Raw genomic sequence first — 27,628 nt, 5'->3', positions numbered from 1 at the left:
CAGTCTCTACTATACTGACCTACAGTCTCTACTATACTGACCTACAGTACAGTCTCTACTATACTGACCTACAGTCTCTACTATACTGACCTACAGTCTCTACTATACTGACCTACAGTCTCTACTATACTGACCTACAGTCTCTACTATACTGACCTACAGTACAGTCTCTACTATACTGACCTACAGTACAGTCTCTACTATACTGACCTACAGTCTCTACTATACTGACCTATATTCTCTACTAACAGCCAATGGTAGTTTAGCATAATAATGGTTCCTAATAGATCGTCAGTCATAGATGACACCAGTTGTTATAACTGCTTATGACATAGTAAATCATGACACCAGATGTTATAACTGCTTATGACATAGTAAATCATGACACCAGTTGTTATAACTGCTATGACATAGTAAATCATGACACCAGTTGTTATAACTGCTTATGACATAGTAAATCATGACACCAGATGTTATAACTGCTTATGACATAGTAAATCATGACACCAGTTGTTATAACTGCTTATGACATAGTAAATCATGACACCAGATGTTATAACTGCTTATGACATAGTAAATCATGACACCAGTTGTTATAACTGCTTATGACATAGTAAATCATGACACCAGTTGTTATAACTGCTTATGACATAGTAAATCATGACACCAGTTGTTATAACTGCTTATGACATAGTAAATATGACACCAGTTGTTATAACTGCTTATGACATAGTAAATCATGACACCAGTTGTTATAACTGCTTATGACATAGTAAATAATGACACCAGTTGTTATAACTGCTTATGACATAGTAAATCATGACACCAGTTGTTATAACTGCTTATGACATAGTAAATCATGACACCAGTTGTTATAACTGCTTATGACATAGTAAATCATGACACCAGTTGTTATAACTGCTTATGACATAGTAAATCATGACACCAGTTGTTATAACTGCTTATGACATAGTAAATCATGACACCAGTTGTTATAACTGCTTATGACATAGTAAATCATGACACCAGTTGTTATAACTGCTTATGACATAGTAAATCATGACACCAGTTGTTATAACTGCTAATGAAATAGTAAATCCTGTTCATGACAAGACTAAGCTCTACGAAGGGCCTGCTATCAGACATCATGACACCAGTTGTAATAACTGCTACGGTGAGGATAAGAGACAGAGAGAGATAGACAGAGAGAGAGAGAGAGAGAGAGAGAGAGAGAGAGAGAGAGAGAGAGAGAGAGAGAGAGAGAGAGAGAGAGAGAGAGAGAGAGAGAGAATGGGGAGAGAGATAGAGAGAGAGAGAGAGAATGGGAGAGAGAGAGAGAGCATGAGGAGAGAGAGAGAGAGAATGGGAGAGAGACAGATAGAATGGGAGAGAGAGACAGGTAGGAGATAGATAAGAGAGAGAGAGAGAGAGAGAGAGAGAAAATGGGAGAGAGAGAGAAAATGGGAGAGAGAGATAGAATATGAGAGATAGATAGATGGGAGAGAGAGAGCGATAGAGGAGAGAGAGAGAGAGAGAATGGGAGAGAGAGCAGAGAGCGTGAGAGAGAGAGATAGAGAGAGAGAATGGGAGAGAGAGAGAGATAGAGACGAGAGAGAGAGAGAATGGGAGAGAGAGAGAGAGAGTGTGAGCGAGGAGAGTGAGAGAGGGATTGGGAGAGAGAGAGAGAGAGAGAGAGAGAGAGAGAGAGAGAGAGAGAGAGAGAGAGAGAGAGAGAGGAGAGAGAGAGAGAGATTGAGAGAGAGAGAGAGAGAGAGAGAGAGAGAGAGAGAGAGAGAGAGAGGAGAGGAGAGAGAGAGGGATTGGGAGAGAGAGAGAGAGAGAGAGAGAGAGAGAGAGAGAGAGAGAGAGAGAGAGATTGAGAGAGAGAGAGAGAGAGAGAGAGATTGAGGAGAGAGAGAGAGAGAGAGGGGGGGTGATGTGATTTGATACTGAGTTGTATTCTATAACTCTCTGTATTTATGATTACCTGTAGAGGTGTTACAAGAAATTTCATCTGCTGCAAGGAGGATCAAATTATCTCTGCAAGAGAAGATAAGATTCACAATAGCACTGTGCTGTCTGAGGGGAGATCTGGGGAGGGGGAGGGAGGAGAGGGGAAGACGGGATGGGGAGAGGCATGGAGGGTAAGGAGGTGGATGGAAGATTCACAATACCCCTGTGCTTTCTGAGGGGAGATCTGGGGAGGGGGAGGGAGGAGAGGGGAAGACGGGATGGGGAGAGGCATGGAGGGTAAGGAGGTGGATGGAAGATTCACAATACCCCTGTGCTTTCTGAGGGGAGATCTGGGGAGGGGGAGGGGGGAGAGGGGAAGACTGGATGGGGAGAGGCATGGAGGGTAAGGAGGTGGATGGAAGATTCACAATACCCCTGTGCTTTCTGAGGGGAGATCTGGGGAGGGGGGGGGAAGACAGAGGAAAGAGAAGACGGGATGGGGGAGGGCATGGAGGGTAAGGAGGTGGATGGAAGGGATATCTACCCTGTGATTTCTGAGGGAGATCTAGAGGGGTAGACTATAAAGAGAAGAGGGATGGGGGAGGGATTTAAGTGGGGATGAAGGAAGACGTATGGGGAAGAGGAATTGATTCAGAGATAGAGGGGTAGACTATAAAGTGAAGAGGTATGGGGAGAAAGAGGATGATTTAGAGATAGAGGGGTAGAGGATGAAGTGAAGAGGTATGGGGAGAAGGAGGATGATTTAGGGATAGAGGGGTAGAGGATGAAGTGAAGAGGTATGGGGAGAAAGAGGATGGGTTAGTACTATCTACTGTTCCATGTTAACACCACAGTAATATCTACTGTTCCATGATAACACCACAGTACTATCTACTGTTCCATGTTAACACCACAGTAATGTCTACTGTTCCATGATAACACCACAGTACTCTCTACTGTTCCATGATAACACAACAGTAATATCTACTGTTCCATGTTAACACCACAGTACTGTCTACTGTTCCATGTTAACACCACAGTAATGTCTACTGTTCCATGTTAACACCACAGTAATGTCTACTGTTCCATGATAACACCACAGTAATATCTACTGTTCCATGTTAACACCACAGTAATATCTACTGTTCCATGTTAACACCACAGTAATATCTACTGTTCCATGTTAACACCACAGTAATATCTACTGTTCCATGATAACACCACAGTAATATCTACTGTTCCATGTTAACACCACAGTAATATCTACTGTTCCATGTTAACACCACAGTAATATCTACTGTTCCATGTTAACACCACAGTAATGTCTACTGTTCCATGATAACACCACAGTACTGTCTACTGTTCCATGTTAAATATCTACTGTTCCTAACACCACAGTAATATCTACTGTTCCATGTTAACACCACAGTAATGTCTACTGTTCCATGATAACACCACAGTAATATCTACTGTTCCATGATAACACCACAGTAATATCTACTGTTCCATGATAACACCACAGTAATGTCTACTGTTCCATGTTAACACCACAGTAATGTCTACTGTTCCATGTTAACACCACAGTAATATCTACTGTTCCATGATAACACCACAGTAATGTCTACTGTTCCATGTTAACACCACAGTAATATCTACTGTTCCATGATAACACCACAGTAATATCTACTGTTCCATGTTAACACCACAGTAATATCTACTGTTCCAAGATAACACCACAGTACTATCTACTGTTCCATGATAACACCACAGTAATATCTACTGTTCCATGTTAACACCACAGTACTGTCTACTGTTCCATGATAACACCACAGCACTGTCTACTGTTCCATGTTAACACCACAGTACTGTCTACTGTTCCATGATAACACCACAGTAATATCTACTGTTCCATGATAACACCACAGTACTGTCTACTGTTCCATGATAACACCACAGTACTGTCTACTGTTCCATGATAACACCACAGTAATGTCTACTGTTCCATGATAACACCACAGTACTGTCTACTGTTCCATGATAACACCACAGTACTGTCTACTGTTCCATGATAACACCACAGTACTGTCTACTGTTCCATGATAACACCACAGTACTGTCTACTGTTCCATGATAACACCACAGTACTGTCTACTGTTCCATGTTAACACCACAGTACTGTCTACTGTTCCATGATAACACCACACTATCTACTGTTCCATGTTAACACCACAGTAATATCTACTGTTCCTGCAGTACTGTCTACTGTTCCATGATAACACCACAGTAATATCTACTGTTCCATGATAACACCACAGTAATATCTACTGTTCCATGATAACACCACAGTAATGTCTACTGTTCCATGTTAAATGTACCATCCTTTACAGGATGTGAAGTTAACAGACTGAATCTAATGAGAGAACACTTTGGGGCTGACACTCCTACTGCAAACCCTGCATGTCATCCTTCAGCCCTGTCTGGTCCGTCCCTAATGTCACCCCTCCTGCCGCAACCCTCACTTTGGTTCCACCGCTAAACTCTGTCTTCAAGCTCATTTGATTTAATCAGACAATTATTGTAGAGGATTCTGGGTACCTGTGGTCCCAACCTTCCTGATTGGACCAAGGAATTATACTAATAAACTACGGGGAGAGAGAGAGACTGAGAATGAGAGAGGGTGAAAGAGAGGTAGAACGTTCCATGAGGGGGAGAGAGAGAGAGGGTGAGAGAGAGGTAGAACGGGAGAGAGCAGAGAGTGAGAGGTATAGAGCGAGAGAGACTGAGAGAGGAGAGAGAGAGAGAGAGAGGGTGAGAGAGAGGTAGAACGCGGGGAGAGCGAGAGAGTGAGAGGTATAGAGCGAGAGAGACAGAGAGGAGAGAGAGAGAGAGAGGGTGAGAGGTATAGAGCGAGAGAGACAGAGATTGGAGAGAGAGAGAGGGTGAGAGAGAGGTAGAACGCGGGGGAGAGCGAGAGAGTGAGAGGTATAGAGCGAGAGAGTGAAAGAGAGGTAGAGAGAGAGAGAGAGAGAGAGAGAGGGTGAGAGAGAGAGGTAGAACGCGAGAGAGTGAGAGGTATAGGGAGAGAGACTGAGAGAGGAGAGAGAGAGAGAGAGAGGGTGAGAGGTATAGAGCGAGAGAGACAGAGAGAGAGAGAGCGAGAGAGTGAGAGGTATAGAGCGAGAGAGACAGAGAGGGAGAGAGAGAGAGGAAGGAGAGAAACTGAGAGGGGAGAGAGAGAGAGGAAGGGAGAGAGACAGAGAGGGAGAGAGAGAAAGGGAGAGAGACAGAGAGTGGTCGAGAGCACAAGAGAGAGGCAGAGAGCGAGAGAGAAACCCACATGAAAAATACGATAGTATTCTATGGTATAAATACACTGTAGTGTTTTTACAGACTTTACTATAGTATCCACTATAGTGTTTTTACAGACTTTACTATAGTATCCACTATAGTGTTTTTACAGACTTTACTATAGTATCCACTATAGTGTTTTTACAGACATTACTATAGTATCCACTATAGTGTTTTTACAGACTTTACTATAGTATCCACTATAGTGTTTTTACAGACTTTACTATAGTATCCACTATAGTGTTTTTACATACTTTACTATAGTATCCACTATAGTGTTTTTACAGACTTTGCTATAGTATCCACTGTAGTGTTTTTACAGACATTACTATAGTATCCACTATAGTGTTTTTACAGACATTACTATAGTATCCACTATAGTGTTTTTACAGACTTTGCTATAGTATCCACTATAGTGTTTTTACAGACATTACTATAGTATCCACTATAGGTTTTTACAGACATTACTATAGTATCCACTATAGTGTTTTTACAGACATTACTATAGTATCCACTATAGTGTTTTTACAGACATTACTATATTATCCACTATAGTGTTTTTACAGACTTTACTATAGTATCCACTATAGTGTTTTTACAGACATTACTATAGTATCCACTATAGTGTTTTTACAGACTTTACTATAGTATCCACTATAGTGTTTTTACAGACTGAAGTCAGCAAGAACACTACAGTGAAAATGTATTAGTCACTGTAGTATTTACTGTAGAATACTGTATTATTCACTGTAGTATTTACTGTAGAATACTGTATTATTCACTGTAGTACTTACTGTAGAATACTGTATTATTCACTGTAGTACTTACTGTAGAATACTGTATTATTCACTGTAGTACTTACTGTAGAATACTGTATTATTCACTGTAGTATTTACTGTAGTATACTGTATTATTCACTTATTTACTGTAGTATTCACTGTAGTATTTACAGTTAACTATCATATAAATACTATATTAAATGAAAACACAAGTATATACTATATTAAATAATGTAGTGTTTTATGGATTGCAGTATACTGTAGTCTTTAGTGCAGTGTCTTTGCAGTATACTGTAGTATATAGTGTAGTGTCTTTGCAGTATAACTGTAGTGTTTACTGTAGTGTCTTTGCAGTATAACTGTAGTATATTTATGAGTGTGTTTGTTATAATTATGTTTTGACATCTTTGCAGAAATAACTAAAAGATTTAGTTTGTCTTTGCAGTTTAACTGTAGTGTTTACTGACGTGTCTTTGCAGTATAACTGTAGTATATATTATAGTTTGTTATATTATCTTTGACATCGAAGAGAAATACTAAAAGATCTCATTTTCCATAACCTGTAAATAGGTAGGTAGGTAGGTAGGCAGGCAGGCAGGTGGGTAGGTAGGTAGGCAGGGTAGGCAGGCAGGCATAGGTAGGCAGGCAGGCAGGTAGGCAGGCAGGCAGGCAGGCAGGCAGGCAGGCAGGCAGGCAGGCAGGCAGGCAGGCAGGCAGGCAGGCAGGCAGGCAGGCAGGCAGGCAGGCAGCCAGGCAGGCAGGCAGGCAGGCAGGCAGGCAGGCAGGCAGGCAGGCAGGCAGGCAGGCAGGCAGGCAGGCAGGCAGGCAGGCAGGCAGGCAGGCAGGCAGCCAGGCAGGCAGGCAGGCAGGCAGGCAGGCAGGCAGGCAGGCAGGCAGGCAGGCAGGCAGGCAGGCAGGCAGACTGCAGGCAGGCAGGGCAGCCAGGCAGGCAGGCAGGCAGGCAGGCAGGCAGGCAGGCAGGCAGGCAGGCAGGCAGGCAGGCAGGCAGGCAGGCAGGCAGGCAGGCAGGCAGGCAGGCAGGCAGGCAGGCAGGTAGGCAGGCAGGCAGCCAGGCAGCCAGGCAGGCAGGCAGGCAGGCAGGCAGGCAGGCAGGCAGGCAGGCAGGCAGGCAGGCAGGCAGGCAGGCAGGCAGGCAGGCAGGCAGGCAGGCAGCAGGCAGGCAGGCAGGCAGGCAGGCAGGCCAGGCAGGCAGGCAGGCAGGCAGGCAGGCAGGCAGGCAGGCAGGCAGGCAGGCAGGCAGGCAGGCAGGCAGGCAGGCAGGCAGGCAGGCAGGCAGGCAGGCAGGCAGGCAGGCAGGCAGGCAGGCAGGCAGGCAGGCAGGCAGGCAGGCAGGCAGGCAGGCAGGCAGGCAGGCAGGCAGGCAGGCAGGCAGGCAGGCAGGCAGGCAGGCAGGCAGGCAGGCAGGCAGGCAGGCAGGCAGGCAGGCAGGCAGGCAGGCAGGCAGGTAAGCAGGCAGGCAGGCAGGCAGGCAGGCAACAGGCAGGCAGGCAGGTACAGGCAGGCAGGCAGGCAGGCAGGCAGCAGGCAGGCAGGTGGGCAGGCAGGCAGGCAGGCAGGCAGGCAGGCAGGCAGGCAGGCAGGCAGGCAGGCAGGCAGGCAGCAGGCAGGCAGGCAGGCAGGCAGGCAGGCAGGCAGGCAGGCAGGCAGGCAGGCAGGCAGGCAGGCAGGGTAGGTAGGTAGATAGATAGATAGGTAGGTAGTAGGTAGGCAGGCAGGTAGGCAGGCAGGTAGGCAGGAGGCAGGCAGGCAGGCAGGCAGGTGGCAGGCAGGCAGGCAGGCAGGCAGGCAGGCAGGCAGGCAGGCAGGCAGGTGGGAGGCAGGCAGGCAGGCAGGCAGGCAGGCAGGCAGGCAGGCAGGCAGGCAGGCAGGTAGGCAGGTAGGCAGGCAGGCAGGCAGGTAACACAGGGGCAGGCAGGCAGGCGAGGCAGGCAGGCAGGCAGGCAGGCAGAACACCAGGCATATGGGCAGGCAGGCAGGCAGGCAGGCAGGCAGGCTTATGGCAGGCAGGCATTGTAGAGCAGGCAGGCAGGCAGGCAGGCAGGCAAGCAGGCAGGCACAGGCAGGCAGGCAGGCAGGAGTTTTTACTGTTTTTTTACTGTGGACATTATTACTTACAGAGGAGGTAGAGAGAGAGAGGAGAGAGTGAGAGAGAGAGAGCCAGGCAGGCAGGCAGGCAGAAAGAGCAGGCAGGCAGGCAGGCAGAGAGAAAGAGGCAGGCAGGCAGGCAGGCAGGCAGCAGGCAGGCAGGCAGACAGGCAGGCAGCAGGAGGGACAGAGAGCAGGAAGGCAGGCAGGCAGGAGAGCAAGCAGAGGGGCAGGCAAGAGATAGAGGCAGAGCAAGAGGCAGGAGGTAGGCAGGCAGGCAGGAGGCAAGAGGCAGGCAGAGGCAGGCAGGAGGCAGGCAGCCAGGCAGGAGGCAAGGGCAGAGCCAGGCAGGCAGGCAGGCAGGCAGGAGCAGAGGCAGGCAGGCAGGCAGGAGGAGAGAGGCAGGAGGAGAGGCAGGAGAGAGAGGCAGAGGCAGGAGAGAGAGGCAGGCAGAGCAGGAGAAGCAGGCAGAGCAGGAGGCAGAGCAGGAGGCAGGCAGGAGAGAGAGGCAGAGAGAGGAGGCAGGAGGCAGAGGAGCAGGCAGGCAGGCAGGCAGGCAGGCAGGCTGGGAGAGAGAGGCAGGCAGCAAGAGGCAGGAGGCAGAGCAGGAGAGGTCCATCTTAGGAGTCAGGCAGGCAGCAGGAGGCGGCAGCAGGTTGAGTAGGAGGCAGGCAGGTAGAGGCAGGCAACACAGGCAGGCAGCACAGGCAGGCAGGCAGGCAGACAGGCAGAGCACAGGCAGGCAGGCAGGCACAGACTGGCAGGCAGGCAGGCAGGCACAGGCAGGCACAGGCACACACAGGCAGGCAGGCAGGCAGACAGGCAGGGAGCCAGGCAGGCAGGCAATCAGGAGATACCTGTCAGGCAGGCAGGCAGGCAGGCAGGCAGGCAAGCAGGCAGCAGGCAGGCAGGCAGGCAGGCAGGCAGGCAGGCAGGCAGGCAGGCAGGCAGCAGGCAGGCAGGCAGGCAACACTGGGTCCTCGGATGGTCGAGCGCTTCTGCTCTTTCTATGACCACAGAGAACACCACATATGGTCTATTCTTGGCACGCAGGTTTCTCACTTATGGGTGGCACTAATTGTGATATGGGGTGCAAGAAATGGGCAGGGTATACACACATAAATACTGTAGTTTTTACTGTTTTTTACTGTTTATGCGGACATTGATTACTTACAGAGAGAGTCAGAGAGTTTTAGAGAGAGAAGACAGAGAGAGAGAGCGAAAGAGGGACAGAGAGAGAGAGAGAGGGACAGAGAGAGAGATTGAGGGAGAGAGAGAGCTTAGTGAGAGAGAAGGAGAGACAGAGAGAGTTGAGGTTGAGCGAGAGAGAGAGAGCTACAGAAAGAGAGACAGAGAGCGAGAGATAAAAAGAAGAGGTCCATCTTACCTGTCACCGAATGCAGCAGCTGCTGTGGCGGCAGCAGGCTGAGTATACCTGTAGGCAGCATAGCCCCCTGGAATCACACACACACACACACACACACACACACACACACACACACACACACACACACACACACACACACACACACACACACACACACACACACACACACACACACACACACACACACACACACACACACACACACACACAGATGGTTAATCAATGTGATTGATTCCTGTCCGTAACATTGATATTCTGCCGTGTTCATGGATCTATACATATATTGACAGAATACACCATCACACAGTCTGATCCATAACAAGGCTGACGCAGGACTCAATACATATGAAATGCTTTGGATGGTAAATATTTCTGTGTGTTGAATGAATTACGCCACACGATCAATAATGTATTGATAATTCATAATAAATGGAAGTAGATACATTTCTTCATTAAAATGTCATATTTGTTTTCAAAGACTAATTTGACAGAACTGCCTTGCAACAGAGTCCCATATGTTCTATAAAGAACACAGATTTAATTTCATGTAATGCTGTTCAATCAGGCACACGCACGCACGCACACACGCACGCAGACACAGACACAGACACAGACACAGACACAGACACAGACACGCGCGCACACGCACACGCACACACACACACACACACACACACACACACACACACACACACACACACACACACACACACACACACACACACACACACACACACACACACACATCCATGCGACAGGCGGGTGTGCGGTGATGCAGTGACGATCAGTCTGTGAGCACAGCAAGACTCCATGTTCAACCAACCACAAAGTCACGCCAACCAAGGCATGGCCAGAAACACGACCAGCATGCATTTCACCACACAGAGCAGAGCAGCAAGCCCCCAGGAGATGACGTGATTATGTTCCCTATAAAAACATATAGTGTCTCCTGTTACTGGTTCCTATTAAATATAGTGTCTCCTGTTACTGGTTCCTGTTAAATATAGTGTCTCCTGTTACTGGTTCCTGCTAAATATAGTGTCTCCTGTTACTGGTTCCTGCTAAATATAGTGTCTCCTGTTACTGGTTCCTGTTAAATATAGTGTATCCTGTTACTGGTTCCTGTTAAATATAGTGTCTCCTGTTACTGGTTCCTGTTAAATATAGTGTATCCTGTTTCTGGTTCCTGTTAAATATAGTGTCTCCTGTTTCTGGTTCCTGTTAAATATAGTGTCTCCTGTTACTGGTTCCTGTTAAATATAGTGTATCCTGTTTCTGGTTCCTGTTAAATATAGTGTATCCTGTTTCTGGTTCCTGTTAAATATAGTGTCTCCTGTTACTGGTTCCTGTTAAATATAGTGTATCCTGTTTCTGGTTCCTGTTAAATATAGTGTATCCTGTTTCTGGTTCCTGTTAAATATAGTGTCTCCTGTTTCTGGTTCCTGTTAAATATAGTGTATCCTGTTTCTGGTTCCTGTAAAATTGAGTGTCCCTACTGTTCTCTGCTCATCTATATATTATTACCATTCTACTGATGTATTACTGTACTATATTATTACCATTCTACTGATGTATTACTGTACTATATTATTACCATTCTACTGATGTAATACTGTACTATATTATTACCATTCTACTGATGTAATAGTGTACTATATTATTACCATTCTACTGATGTATTACTGTAATATATTATTACCATTCTACTGATGTATTACTGTACTATATTATTACCATTATACTGATGTAATACTGTACTATATTATTACCATTCTACTGATGTAATACTGTACTATATTATTACCATTCTACTGATGTAATACTGTACTATATTATTACCATTCTACTGATGTAATACTGTACTATATTATTACCATTCTACTGATGTATTACTGTACTATATTATTACCATTATACTGATGTATTACTGTACTATATTATTACCATTCTACTGATGTATTACTGTACTATATTATTACCATTCTACTGATGTAATACTGTACTATATTATTACCATTCTACTGATGTATTACTGTACTATATTATTACCATTCTACTGATGTAATAGTGTACTATATTATTACCATTCTACTGATGTATTACTGTACTATATTATTACCATTCTACTGATGTAATACTGTACTATATTATTACCATTCTACTGATGTATTACTGTACTATATTATTACCATTCTACTGATGTATTACTGTACTATATTATTACCATTCTACTGATGTAATACTGTACTATATTATTACCATTCTACTGATGTATTACTGTACTATATTATTACCATTCTACTGATGTAATACTGTACTATATTATTACCATTCTACTGATGTAATACTGTACTATATTATTACCATTCTACTGATGTATTACTGTACTATATTATTACCATTCTACTGATGTAATAGTGTACTATATTATTACCATTCTACTGATGTATTACTGTACTATATTATTACCATTCTACTGATGTATTACTGTAATATATTATTACCATTCTACTGATGTAGTGTACTATATTATTACCATTCTACTGATGTATTACTGTACTATATTATTACCATTCTACTTATGTAATACTGTACTATATTATTACCATTCTACTGATGTAATACTGTACTATATTATTACCATTCTACTGATGTAATACTGTACTATATTATTACCATTCTACTGATGTATTACTGTACTATATTATTACCATTATACTGATGTATTACTGTACTATATTATTACCATTCTACTGATGTATTACTGTACTATATTATTACCATTATACTGATGTATTACTGTACTATATTATTACCATTCTACTGATGTATTACTGTACTATATTATTACCATTCTACTGATGTAATACTGTACTATATTATTACCATTCTACTGATGTAATACTGTACTATATTATTACCATTCTACTGATGTATTACTGTAATATATTATTACCATTCTACTGATGTAGTGTACTATATTATTACCATTCTACTGATATATTACTGTAATTATATTATTACCATTATACTGATGTAGTGTACTATATTATTACCATTCTACTGATGTAATACTGTACTATATTATTACCATTCTACTGATGTATTACTGTAATATATTATTACCATTCTACTGATGTAATACTGTACTATATTATTACCATTCTACTGATGTATTACTGTATATATTATTACCATTCTACTGATGTATTACTGTACTATATTATTACCATTCTACTGATGTATTACTGTACTATATTATTACCATTCTACTGATGTAATAGTGTACTATATTATTACCATTCTACTGATGTATTACTGTACTATATTATTACCATTCTACTGATGTATTACTGTACTATATTATTACCATTCTACTGATGTATTACTGTACTATATTATTACCATTCTACTGATGTATTACTGTACTATATTATTACCATTATACTGATGTAATACTGTACTATATTATTACCATTATACTGATGTAATACTGTACTATATTATTACCATTCTACTGATGTAGTGTACTATATTATTACATTCTACTGATGTATATTAATGTAATATATTATTACCATTCTACTGATATATTACTGTATATATTATTACCATTATACTGATGTAGGTCTATACTATATTATTACCATTCTACTGATGTAATAGTGTACTATATTATTACCATTCTACTGATGTATTACTGTACTATATTATTACCATTCTGAGCTGATGTAATACTGTATTATATTTCTGGATTTGTATGTGTTTACATTACATTGAGCTGATGTAGGTCTATAGACATTGGTATGGCAGGTTGTGTTTACGTTACATTGAGCTGATGTAGGTCTATAGACATTGGTATGGCAGGTTGTGTTTACATTACATTGAGCTGATGTAGGTCTATAGACATTGGTATGGCAGGTTGTGTTTACATTACATTGAGCTGTCCACATTCAACCAAACCAAACCATATATGACATTTTAGAGAGGGCCAACTTTTGCAATGTTGAATATTGTTCTAATTAGACATTCAGTTACATAGCACAGTTTAAATATCCCCCACGTAATGTTGCTGGGGAGCGATAGATTATTCATTAAAGCATCATAATGCAGAAACCTCAAATTCCCAGCTCTCTAAATATATGGCTCAGTAACTCTCCAAATATCTGGCTCTGCAACTCTCTAAATACCTGACTCTGCAACTCTCTAAATACCTGACTCTGCAACTCTCTAAATACCTGACTCTGCAACTCTCTAAATACCTGATGCTGCAACTCTCTAAATATATGGCTCTGCAACTCTCTAAATACCTGGCTCTGCAACTCTCTAAATACCTGATGCTGCAACTCTCTAAATATATGGCTCTTCAACTCTCTAAATACCTGATGCTGCAACTCTCTAAATATATGGCTCTGCAACTCTCCAAATATATGGCTCTGCAACTCTCTAAATATATGGCTCTGCAACTCTCTAAATATATGGCTCTGCAACTCTCTAAATATCTGGCTCTGCAACTCTCCAAATATATGGCTCTGCAACTCTCTAAATATATGGTTCTGCAACTCTCTAAATACCTGGCTCTGCAACTCTCTAAATATATGGCTCTGCAACTCTATAAATACCTGACTCTGCAACTCTCTAAATACCTGATGCTGCAACTCTCTAAATATATGGCTCTGCAACTCTATAAATACCTGGCTCTGCAACTCTCTAAATACCTGACTCTGCAACTCTCTAAATACCTGACTCTGCAACTCTCTAAATACCTGGCTCTGCAACTCTCTAAATATATGGCTCTGCAACTCTATAAATACCTGACTCTGCAACTCTCTAAATACCTGACTCTGCAACTCTCTAAATAACCTGGCTCAGCAACTCTCTAAATACCTGACTCTGCAACTCTCTAAATACCTGACTCTGCAACTCTCTAAATACCTGACTCTGCAACTCTCTAAATACCTGACTCTGCAACTCTCTAAATAACCTGGCTCAGCAACTCTCGAAATACCTGACTCTGCAACTCTCTAAATATATGGCTCTGCAACTCTCTAAATACCTGATGCTGCAACTCTCTAAATATATGGCTCTTCAACTCTCTAAATACCTGGCTCTGCAACTCTCTAAATACCTGATGCTGCAACTCTCTAAATATATGGCTCTGCAACTCTCCAAATATATGGCTCTGCAACTCTCTAAATATATGGCTCTGCAACTCTCTAAATATATGGCTCTGCAACTCTCTAAATATCTGGCTCTGCAACTCTCCAAATATATGGCTCTGCAACTCTCTAAATATATGGTTCTGCAACTCTCTAAATACCTGGCTCTGCAACTCTCTAAATATATGGCTCTGCAACTCTCTAAATACCTGACTCTGCAACTCTCTAAATACCTGATTCTGCAACTCTCTAAATATATGGCTCTGCAACTCTCTAAATACCTGGCTCTGCAACTCTCTAAATACCTGGCTCTGCAACTCTCTAAATACCTGACTCTGCAACTCTCTAAATACCTGGCTCTGCAACTCTCTAAATATATGGCTCTGCAACTCTATAAATACCTGACTCTGCAACTCTCTAAATACCTGATGCTGCAACTCTATAAATACCTGGCTCTGCAACTCTCTAAATACCTGACTCTGCAACTCTCTAAATACCCGATGCTGCAACTCTCTAAATATATGGCTCTGCAACTCTCTAAATACCTGCCTCTGCAACTCTCTAAATACCCGATCTCTGCAACTCTCTAAATACCTGACTCTGCAACTCTCTAAATACCTGATGCTGCAACTCTATAAATACCTGGCTCTGCAACTCTCTAAATACCTGCCTCTGCAACTCTCTAAATACCCGATGCTGCAACTCTCTAAATATATGGCTCTGCAACTCTCTAAATACCTGCCTCTGCAACTCTCTAAATACCCGATGCTCTGCAACTCTCTAAATACCTGACTCTGCAACTCTCTAAATACCTGATGCTGCAACTCTCTAAATATATGGCTCAGTAACTCTCCAAATATATGGCTCTGCAACTCTCTAAATACCTGACTCTGCAACTCTCTAAATACCTGATGCTGCAACTCTCTAAATATATGACTCTGCAACTCTCTAAATATATGGCTCTGCAACTCTCTAAATATATGGATCTGCAACTCTCTAAATACCTGGCTCTGCAACTCTCTAAATATATGGCTCTGCAACTCTCTAAATATATGGCTCTGCAACTCTCTAAATATATGGCTCTGCAACTCTCTAAATACCTGGCTCTGCAACTCTCTAAATATATGGCTCTGCAACTCTCTAAATACCTGACTCTGCAACTCTCTAAATATATGACTCTGCAACTCTCTAAATACCTGACTCTGCAACTCTCTAAATACCTGACTCTGCAACTCTCTAAATACCTGACTCTGCAACTCTCTAAATATATGGCTCTGCAACTCTCTACATACCTGGCTCTGCAACTCTCTAAATATATGGCTCTGCAACTCTCTAAATACCTGACTCTGCAACTCTCTAAATACCTGGCTCAGCAACTCTCTAAAGATATGGCTCAGCAACTCTCTAAATACCTGACTCTGCAACTCTCTAAATACCTGACTCTGCAACTCTCTAAATACCTGACTCTGCAACTCTCTACATACCTGACTCAGCAACTCTCTAAATATATGGCTCAGCAAATCTCTAAATACCTGACTCTGCAACTCTCTAAATATATGGCTCTGCAACTCTCTAAATATCTGTCTCTGCAACTCTCTAAATACCTGACTCTGCAACTCTCTAAATATCTGGCTCTGCAACTCTCTAAATATCTGGAAATATCTGGCTCTGCAACTCTCTAAATAACTGGCTCTGCAACTCTCTAAATACCTGGCTCTGCAACTCTCTAAATATCTGGCTCTGCAACTCTCTAAATATCTGGAAATATCTGGCTCTGCAACTCTCTAAATATATGGCTATGCAACTCTCTAAATATATGGCTCAGCAACTCTCTAAATACCTGCCTCTGCAACTCTCTAAATACCTGCCTCTGCAACTCTCTAAATATATGGCTCTGCAACTCTCTAAATACCTGGCTCAGCAACTCTCTAAATATATGGCTCTGCAACTCTCTAAATATATGGCTCTGCAACTCTCTAAATACCTGGCTCTGCAACTCTCTAAATATATGGCTCAGCAACTCTCTAAATACCTGGCTCTGCAACTCTCTAAATATATGGCTCTGCAACTCTCTAAATACCTGGCTCAGCAACTCTCTAAATATATGGCTCTGCAACTCTCTAAATACCTGACTCTGCAACTCTCTAAATACCTGACTCTGCAACTCTCTAAATACCTGACTCTGCAACTCTCTAAATACCTGACTCTGCAACTCTCTAAATACCTGATGCTGCAACTCTCTAAATATATGGCTCTGCAACTCTCTAAATATATGGCTCTGCAACTCTCTAAATACCTGGCTCTGCAACTCTCTAAATATATGGATCTGCAACTCTCTAAATATGTGGCTCTGCAACTCTCTAAATACCTGGCTCTGCAACTCTATAAATACCTGACTCTGCAACTCTCTAAATACCTGACTCTGCAACTCTCTAAATACATGGCTCTGCAACTCTCTAAAATACCTGGCTCTGCAACTCTCTAAATATATGACTCTGCAACTCTCTAAATATCTGGCTCTGCAACTCTCTAAATATATGACTCTGCAACTCTCTAAATATATAGCTCTGCAACTCTCTAAATATATGGCTCTGCAACTCTCTAAATATCTGGCTCTGCAACTCTCTAAATATATGGCTCTGCAACTCTCTAAATACATGGCTCTGCAACTCTCTAAATATATGACTCTGCAACTCTCTAAATACCTGGCTCTGCAACTCTCTAAATACCTGACTCTGCAACTCTCTAAATATATGACTCTGCAACTCTCTAAATACCTGACTCTGCAACTCTCTAAATAACTGACTCTGCAACTCTCTAAATATATGTCTCAGCAACTCTCTAAATACCTGACTCTGCAACTCTCTAAATATATGACTCTGCAACTCTCTAAATAACCTGGCTCAGCAACTCTCTATAATAATATAATATATGCCATTTAGCAGACTCTCTAAATTTCTGCAACTCTCTAAATATCTGCTGCAACTAAATACAGTCTAAATATGTGCATACACTCTCTAAACGTATGGGTGGTCCCGGGAATCGAACCCACTAAACCCTGGCGTTGCTGCCATGCTCTGCAACTGAGCTAAATAAGGACTCACAACTCTCTAAATACCTGACTCTGCAACTCTCTAAATACCTGACTCTGCAACTCTCTAAATACCTGACTCAGCAACTCTCTAAATATATGGCTCAGCAACTCTCTAAATACCTGACTCTGCAACTCTCTAAATATATGGCTCTGCAACTCTCTAAATATCTGACTCTGCAACTCTCTAAATACCTGACTCTGCAACTCTCTAAATATATGGCTCTGCAACTCTCTAAATACCTGACTCTGCAACTCTCTAAATATATGGCTCTGCAACTCTCTAAATATATGGCTCAGCAACTCTCTAAATATATGGCTCTACAACTCTCTAAATACCTGACTCTGCAACTCTCTAAATATATGGCTCTGCAACTCTCTAAATACCTGGCTCTGCAACTCTCTAAATACCTGGCTCTGCAACTCTCTAAATACCTGGCTCTGCAACTCTCTAAATATATGGCTCTGCAACTCTCTAAATATATGGCTCTGCAACTCTCTAAATACCTGGCTCTGCAACTCTCTAAATATATGGCTCTGCAACTCTCTAAATACCTGGCTCTGCAACTCTCTAAATATATGGCTCTGCAACTCTCTAAATACCTGGCTCTGCAACTCTCTAAATATCTGGCTCTGCAACTCTCTAAATATATGGCTCTGCAACTCTCTAAATATATGGCTCTGCAACTCTCTAAATACCTGGCTCTGCAACTCTCTAAATATATGGCTCTGCAACTCTCTAAATATATGGCTCTGCAACTCTCTAAATACCTGGCTCTGCAACTCTCTAAATATATGGCTCTGCAACTCTCTAAATACCTGGCTCAGCAACTCTCTAAATATATGGCTCTGCAACTCTCTAAATATATGGCTCTGCAACTCTCTAAATACCTGGCTCTGGCTCTAAATAATGGCTCTGCAACTCTCTAAATACCTGGCTCTGCAACTCTCTAAATACCTGGCTCTGCAACTCTCTAAATATATGGCTCTGCAACTCTCTAAATATATGGCTCTGCAACTCTCTAAATATATGGCTCTGCAACACTCTAAATACCTGGCTCAGCAACTCTCTAAATATAAATGGCTCTGCAACACTCTAAATACCTGGCTCAGCAATCTAAATATGGCTCAGCAACTCTCTAAATACCTGGCTCTGCAACTCTCTAAATATATGGCTCTGCAACTCTCTAAATACCTGGCTCTGCAACTCTCTAAATATCTGGCTCTGCAACTCTCTAAATATATGGCTCTCTCTAAATATATGGCTCTGCAACTCTCTAAATATATGGCTAAACTCTCTAAATATGGCTCTGCAACTTCTAAATATATGGCTCTGCAACTCTCTAAATACCTGGCTCTGCAACTCTCTAAATACCTGGCTCTGCAACTCTCTAAATAATGGCTCTGCAACTCTCTAAATACCTGGCTCTACAACTCTCTAAATATATGGCTCTACAACTCTCTAAATATATGGCTCTGCAACTCTCTAAATACCTGGCTCAGCAACTCTCTAAATATATGGCTCTGCAACTCTCTAAATATATGGCTCTACAACTCTCTAAATACCTGGCTCAGCAACTCTCTAAAATATGGCTCTGCAACTCTCTAAATATATGGCTCTGCAACTCTCTAAAATATGGCTCAGCAACTCTCTAAAATACCTGACTCTGCAACTCTCTAAATACCTGGCTCTGCAACTCTGGCTCTAAATCTATGGCTCTGCAACTCTCTAAATATATGGCTCAGCAACTCTCTAAATACCTGGCTCTGCAACTCTCTAAATACCTGACTCTGCAACTCTCTATATACCTGACTCTGCAACTCTCTAAATATCTGGCTCTGCAACTCTCTAAATACCTGACTCTGCAACTCTCTAAATATATGACTCTGCAACTCTCTAAATACCTGGCTCAGCAACTCTCTAAATATATGGCTCTACAACTCTCTAAATATATGGCTCTACAACTCTCTAAATATATGGCTCTACAACTCTCTAAATATATGGCTCAGCAACTCTCTAAATACCTGGCTCAGCAACTCTCTAAATATATGGCTCTACAACTCTCTAAATATATGGCTCTACAACTCTCTAAATACCTGGCTCAGCAACTCTCTAAATATATGGCTCTACAACTCTCTAAATATATGGCTCTACAACTCTCTAAATATATGGCTCAGCAACTCTCTAAATACCTGACTCTGCAACTCTCTAAATACCTGACTCTGCAACTCTCTAAATATATGGCTCTACAACTCTCTAAATACATGGCTCTACAACTCTCTAAATATATGGCTCAGCAACTCTCTAAATACCTGACTCTGCAACTCTCTAAATACCTGACTCTGCAACTCTCTATATACCTGACTCTGCAACTCTCTAAATACCTGACTCTGCAACTCTCTAAATACCTGACTCTGCAACTCTCTATATACCTGACTCTGCAACTCTCTAAATACCTGGCTCTGCAACTCTCTAAATACCTGACTCTGCAACTCTCTAAATACCTGACTCTGCAACTCTCTAAATACCTGACTCTGCAACTCTATAAATATATGGCTCTGCAACTCTCTAAATACCTGACTCTGCAACTCTATAAATATATGGCTCTGCAACTCTCTAAATACCTGACTCTGCAACTCTATAAATATATAGCTCTGCAACTCTCTAAATACCCGACTCTGCAACTCTCTAAATACCTGGCTCAGCAACTCTCTAAATACATGGCTCTGCAACTCTCTAAATATATGGCTCTGCAACTCTCTAAATATATGGCTCTGCAACTCTCTAAATACCTGGCTCTGCAACTCTCTAAATATCTGGCTCTGCAACTCTCTAAATACCTGGATCTGCAACTCTCTAAATACATGGCTCTGCAACTCTCTAAATATATGGCTCTGCAACTCTCTAAATATCTGGCTCTGCAACTCTCTAAATATCTGGAAATATCTGGCTCAGCAACTCTCTAAATATATGGCTCTGCAACACTCTAAATACCTGGCTCTGCAACTCTCTAAATATATGACTCTGCAACTCTCTAAATACCTGGCTTTGCAACTCTCTAAATACCTGACTCTGCAACTCTCTAAATACCTGACTCTGCAATTATCTAAATACCCGACTCTGCAACTCTCTAAATATATGGCTCTGCAACTCTCTAAATATATGGCTCTGCAACTCTCTAAATATCTGGCTCTGCAACTCTCTAAATATCTGGCTCTCCAACTCTCTAAATATATGGCTCTGCAACTCTCTAAATATCTGGCTCTCCAACTCTCTAAATATATGGCTCAGCAACTCTCTAAATATATGGCTCTGCAACTCTCTAAATATATGGCTCAGCAACTCTCTAAATATATGGCTCTGCAACACTCTAAATACCTGGCTCTGCAACTCTCTAAATATATAACTCTGCAACTCTCTAAATACCTGGCTTTGCAACTCTCTAAATACCTGACTCTGCAACTCTCTAAATACCTGACTCTGCAATTATCTAAATACCCGACTCTGCAACTCTCTAAATATATGGCTCTGCAACTCTCTAAATATATGGCTCTGCAACTCTCTAAATATCTGGCTCTGAAACTCTCTAAATATCTGGCTCTGCAACTCTATAAATATCTGGCTCTGCAACTCTCTAAATATCTGGCTCTCCAACTCTCTAAATATATGGCTCTGCAACTCTCTAAATATCTGGCTCTGCAACTCTCTAAATATCTGGCTCTCCAACTCTCTAAATATATGGCTCTGCAACTCTCTAAATATCTGGCTCTCCAACTCTCTAAATATATGGCTCAGCAACTCTCTAAATATATGGCTCTGCAACTCTCTAAATATCTGGCTCTGCAACTCTCTAAATATCTGGCTCTCCAACTCTCTAAATATATGGCTCTGCAACTCTCTAAATATCTGGCTCTGCAATTCTCTAAATTCCTGACTCTGCAACTCTCTAAATATATGGCTCAGCAACTCTCTAAATATATGGCTCTGCAACTCTCTAAATTCCTGACTCTGCAACTCTCTAAATATATGGCTCTGCAACTCTCTAAATACCTGGCTCAGCAACTCTCCTACAACTCTCTGGCTCTACAACTCTAAATATATGGCAACTCTCTACTCTGCAACTCTCTAAATACCTGGCTCTGCAACTCTCTGCAACTCTCTAAATATGGCTCTGCAACTCTCTAAATATATGGCTCTACAACTCTAAATATATGGCTCTAAATAAAACTGGCTCTGCAACTCTCTAAATACCTGGCTCTGCAACTCTCTAAATATATGGCTCTGCAACTCTCTAAATATATGCAACTCTCTAAATATCTGGCTCTGCAACTCTCTAAATATATGGCTCTGCAACTCTCTAAATACCTGACTCTGCAACTCTCTAAATACCTGGCTCTGCAACTCTCTAAATATACCTGGCTCTGCAACTCTCTATGGCTCAGCAACTCTCTAAATATATGGCTCTGCAACTCTCTAAACTACTCTGGCTCTGCTCTCTAAATAACCTGACTCTGCAACTCTCTAAATAGATGGCTCTGCAACTCTCTAAATACATGGCTCTGCAACTCTCTAAATATATGGCTCTGCAACTCTCTAAATACCTGGCTCTGCAACTCTCTAAATACCTGACTCTGCAACTCTCTAAATATATGGCTCTGCAACTCTCTAAATACCTGACTCTGCAACTCTCTAAATACCTGACTCTGCAACTCTCTAAATATATGGCTCTGCAACTCTCTAAATACATGGCTCTGCAACTCTCTAAATACCTGGCTCTGCAACTCTCTAAATACCTGGCTCTGCAACTCTCTAAATATATGGCTCTGCAACTCTCTAAATATATGGCTCTGCAACTCTCTAAATATCTGGCTCTGCAACTCTCTAAATACCTGGCTCTGCAACTCTAAATCTAAATATCTAAATGGCTCTGCAACTCTAAAATACCTGGCTCTGCAACTCTCTAAATATCTGGCTCTGCACTGGCTCTGCAACTCTCTAAATATATGGCTCTGCAACTCTCTAAATATCTGGCTCTGCAACTCTCTAAATATATGGCTCTGCAACTCTCATATGGCTCTGCAACACTCTAAATACCTGGCTCTGCAACTCTCTAAATATATCTCTGCAACTCTCTAAATACCTGGCTCTGCAACTCTCTAAATACCTGACTCTGCAACTCTCTAAATACCTGACTCTGCAATTATCTAAATACCCGACTCTGCAACTCTCTAAATATATGGCTCTGCAACTCTCTAAATATATGGCTCTGCAACTCTCTAAATATCTGGCTCTGCAACTCTCTAAATATCTGGCTCTCCAATGGCTCTAAATATCTGGCTCTGCAACTCTCTAAATATCTGGCTCTGCAACTCTCTAAATATCTGGCTCTGCAACTCTAAATATATGGCTCAGCAACTCTAAATATATGGCTCTGCAACTCTCTAAATCTGGCTCTGCAACTCTCTAAATATCTGGCTCTGCAACACTCTAAATATCTGGCTCTGCAACTCTCTAAATAAATATGGCTCTGCAACACTCTAAATACCTGGCTCAGCAACTCTCTAAATATATGGCTCTGCAACTCTCTAAATATATGGCTCTGCAACTCTCTAAATATATGGCTCAGCATACAACCAACCAACATGAATACAGGCACATGTGAATGTCATGTGTCCTGAGTGGTAAGTAGAAACACATCTATCTCTGTTACGGTCCTCTACGTCATTCACTGGTAATAATACTTACATAAATATCTGCACCATAAAATCCATCCTGGTAAACAACACTGCAAAGGATGCAAACACAAACATACACAAACAAACACAAACATCCATATTAGTGCAAGTTGACATGCAGGCACCATCTAGACACCAACCCTGTCTGTCTGTGGAGAGGTTAGTTTGTCCAATCAAAAACCACCAGACATGAGAGGGGTGGAGCCAAACAGGGAAGTTCTGCAGGCACTCTCCTCTTCCTACTCTGTCTCTCTTTGTGAATCCCAAACCATCGCCTTGCCCCCCACCAACTCTCTCAGAGGGCCCTCTGTTGTCACGTGTTGCTGACCAAACGCAGAGGGTGACTTCCAGAGTGGTGAGGGGATCAATAAACCTATCAAATTCGGTACTCATGCCGCATTCAAAACAACTGGGAACTCGCAAATCTCCGACGTCTGACTTCAGTGTGTCCAAGACAACTGAGAACAGTGAAAAAAAAACTAGCTTGGACTGAGATTTTTCTTTTTTTAATTAACGGTCATCCAACTCTTCTGAATTCCAAGTGGGAAACTCAGGCATCTTTCTAGAGCTCCACTTTCCGACGCTTTCACTGATTTGACTTCAAAAGATTTGACCTCTTTTTTTCCCCAGAGTTCCCAGTTGTCTTGAAAGCACCAACACTCCGGACTTGAATGGTGCAATTCATATTCCACATTTAAATAACAAAACAAGCAAGAAATTAAAATGAACAAATCCCCCCGTCGTTTAACAAAATATAACAGTTAGCATGAGTGCTATGTCATCTTTTATACGTGTCGAGTCAGGACATCGGACATAAACAACACGTGTCATTTCATTCGAAAAAGCCTCTCTATTATTTTGTGTGAAATTACGCAAATTAAAAAAATAACGCAGTGCCTTATGGGATTCCACTTCTCTCTGAAGCTGGCAGCATTGCTGGCTCAGTAGAAGAGACTACCGGTGGAGCTAATTAGCCCCTACACCCTCCTATAGTTTTACCTGCATTTGGGACACTTGTGCAAAAGGGGGAAGTGAGTGTGAACACCTAAATGCAAGGGGAAGGGGGGATTTGGGATCCAGTCTTTCTCTGAGGTGGTAAGGAGGCTGGGGAGGTCCAGAAAGTGCATCTCGCACCCCACGCTAGGAGTCAAAGGGGGCCTTCGTCGAAACACCAATCAGAAAACAGTTAGTTGAACTAATGAACAGTCCTAAAGGTGATGTCACTACTGTCACTGCTAAATACCTCATCTTCCTACCACATTCTGATCAGACTGTTGAAACAACTCGATGACAAATAATCACATGTTCCATTTAGCAGACACTTTTATCCTAAACACCTCATATATTTTACGCGTGGGTGTGGCCCCAGCAGGAATCACCACCAACAACATTTGGCTCCAAGCACCAAGCTCCAAGCCACAAGGTCCAAGCTCTAAGGTCCAAGCTCCAAGCTCTAAGGTCCAAGCCCCAAGCTCTAAGGTCCAAGCTCTAAGGTCCAAGCTCTAAGGTTCAAGCACCAAGCTCCAAGCCCCAAGGTCCAAGCTCTAAGGTCCAAGCTCCAAGCTCTAAGGTCCAAGCCCCAAGCTCTAAGGTCCAAGCTCTAAGGTCCAAGCTCTAAGGTTCAAGCTCCAAGCTCCAAGCTCTAAGGTTCAAGCTCCAAGCTCCAAGCTCTAAGGTCCAAGCTCCAAGCTCCAAGCTCTAAGGTCCAAGCTCCAAGCTCTAAGGTCCAAGCTCCAAGGTCCAAGCCCCAAGGTCCAAGCTCCAAGCTCCGAGGTCCAAGCTCTAAGGTCCAAGCTCCAAGCTCCAAGATCCAAGCTCCAAGCTCCAAGCACCAAGGTCCAAGCTCCAAGCTCCAAGCTCTAAGGTCCAAGCTCCAAGCACCAAGCACCAAGGTCCAAGGTCCAAGCTCCAAGCTCTAAGGTCCAAGCTCCAAGCACCAAGGACCAATCTCCAAGCTCCAAGCTCCGAGGTCCAAGCTCCAAGCTCCAAGCTCCAAGCTCCAAGCTCCAAGCTCCAAGCTCCAAGCTCCAAGCTCTAAGGTCCAAGCTCTAAGGTCCAAGCTCCAAGCTCCAAGCTCCAAGGTCCAAGCTCCGAGGTCCGAGGTCCGAAGTCCAAGCTCCAACAACCAAGCTCCAAGCTCCAAGCTCTAAGGTCCAAGCTCCAAGCACCAAGGTCCAAGGACCAAGCTCCAAGCTCCAAGCTCTAAGGTCCAAGCTCCAAGCTCCAAGCTCCAAGCTCCAAGCTCCAAGCTCCAAGCTCCAAGCTCCAAGGTCCAAGCTCCAAGGTCCAAGCTCCAAGCTCCAAGCTCCAAGCTCCAAGCTCCAAGCTCCGAGGTCCAAGCTCCAAGCTCCAACAACCAAGCTCCAAGCTCCAAGCTCCAAGCTCCAAGCGCCAAGCTCCAAGCTCCAAGCTCCAAGCTCCAAGCTCCAAGGTCCAAGCTCCAAGCTCCAAGGTCCAAGCTCCAAGCACCAAGCTCCAAGCTCCAAGCTCTAAGGTCCAAGCTCCAAGCTCTAAGGTCCAAGCTCCAAGCTCTAAGGTCCAAGCTCCAAGCTCCAAGCACCAAGGTTCAAGCTCCAAGCTCTAAGGTCCAAGCTCCAAGCTCCAAGCACCAAGGTCCAAGCTCCAAGCTCCAAGCTCTAAGGTCCAAGCTCCAAGCTCCAAGCACCAAGGTCCAAGCTCCAAGCTCCAAGCTCTAAGGTCCAAGCTCCAATCTCCAAGCACCAATCTCCAAGCTCCAAGCTCCAAGCACCAAGGTCCAAGCTCCAAGCTCCAAGCTCTAAGGTCCAAGCCCCAAGCACCAAGCTCCAAGCCCTGAGCGCCGAGCCCCGAGGTCCAAGCACCATGCTCTACCGACTGAGCCACACAGGACCTCATGATCATGATGATTATAACATTTACATCTAGTATTTTTCCCAGGTCCATCTGTTACCTCTCTCTGGCTCTGTTATGACACTTTGCTTTTTGGTCCTCTGTGACCAAGATAAAAGAGACGAGATGTCACCCAGATAAAACTGAGAGTTTCTGGGTATCGTATATGTGTGTGTGTGCATGTGTGTCTTGTGTGTGTGTGTTGTGCGTGTTGTATTGTGTGTGTGTGTGTGTGTTGCATGTGTGTGTGTTGTGTGTAGTGTGTTGTGTGTGTGCTGTGTGTGTGTGTTGTATGTGTGTTGTGTGTGTGTGTAGTGCATGTGTGTTGTGTGTGTGTGTTCTGTTGTGTGTGTGTGTGTTGTGTGTGTTGTATGCGTGTTGTCTGTGTGTGTTATATGTGTGTGTGTTGCATGTGTGTTGTGTGTTGTATGTGTGTTGTGTGTGTGTGTGTTTGTTGTATATGTGTCTTGTGTGTGTAGTGTGTGTGTGTGGTGTGTGTCTGTGTGTGTCGTGTGTGTGTGTATGTGTGTTTGTGTGTGTGTGTTGTGTGTTGTGTGTGTTGTGTGGTATGTGTGTTGTGTGTGTTGTGTGTGTTGTGTGGTATGTGTGTTGTGTGGTATGTGTAATGTGTGTGTGTGTGTATTTGTGTCTTTCTGTCCCTAGTTGGTCGCATAATTTCATTTCCAGTCCGCTCATCTCCCTCAGACAGCCATTTGTAATAGAAATACCCCCAGCTCTGCATGAATGACTCCAGATTGGGCTTTCATGAGAGCAATTAAGGGAGTGGCTCAGAGTTAATGGAAACACTGTCTATGTCACCTATCTCTATGTCAGGACTCCGCTAGAGTGTCTAAAATCAGCCGGCACTTCTGGCATATAGGGGTTGGGGGGTTGTTTCGTTTGTTAAGTTTAGTAAAGGGGGTTGTTTCATTTGTTAAGTTTAGTAAAGGGGGTTGTTTCATTTGTTAAGTTTAGTAAAGGGGTTGTTTCATTTGTTAAGTTTAGTAAAGGGGGTTGTTTCATTTGTTAAGTTTAGTAAAGGGGGGTTGTTTCATTTGTTTAGTAAAGGGGGGTTGTTTAGTAAAGGGGGTTGTTTCATTTGTTAAGTTTAGTAAAGGGGGGGTTGTTTCATTTGTTAAGTTTAGTAAAGGGGGGGTTGTTTCATTTGTTAAGTTTAGTAAAGGGGGGGTTGTTTCATTTG

The 27,628-nt window shown here is 42.9% G+C and overlaps 1 pseudogene; it reads right to left on the bottom strand.

The window, feature by feature from the left end:
* Positions 1-27,628, bottom strand: part of LOC127930333 (RNA binding protein fox-1 homolog 1-like) — a 119,734-nt pseudogene that overhangs the window by 11,171 nt on the left and 80,935 nt on the right.

This window comes from Oncorhynchus keta, chromosome 5, assembly GCF_023373465.1.
Source record: "Oncorhynchus keta strain PuntledgeMale-10-30-2019 chromosome 5, Oket_V2, whole genome shotgun sequence".
Taxonomy (NCBI): domain Eukaryota; kingdom Metazoa; phylum Chordata; class Actinopteri; order Salmoniformes; family Salmonidae; genus Oncorhynchus; species Oncorhynchus keta.
The sequence above is the reverse complement of the archived record's forward strand: the minus strand, read 5'-3'. Positions and strand labels throughout refer to the sequence as shown.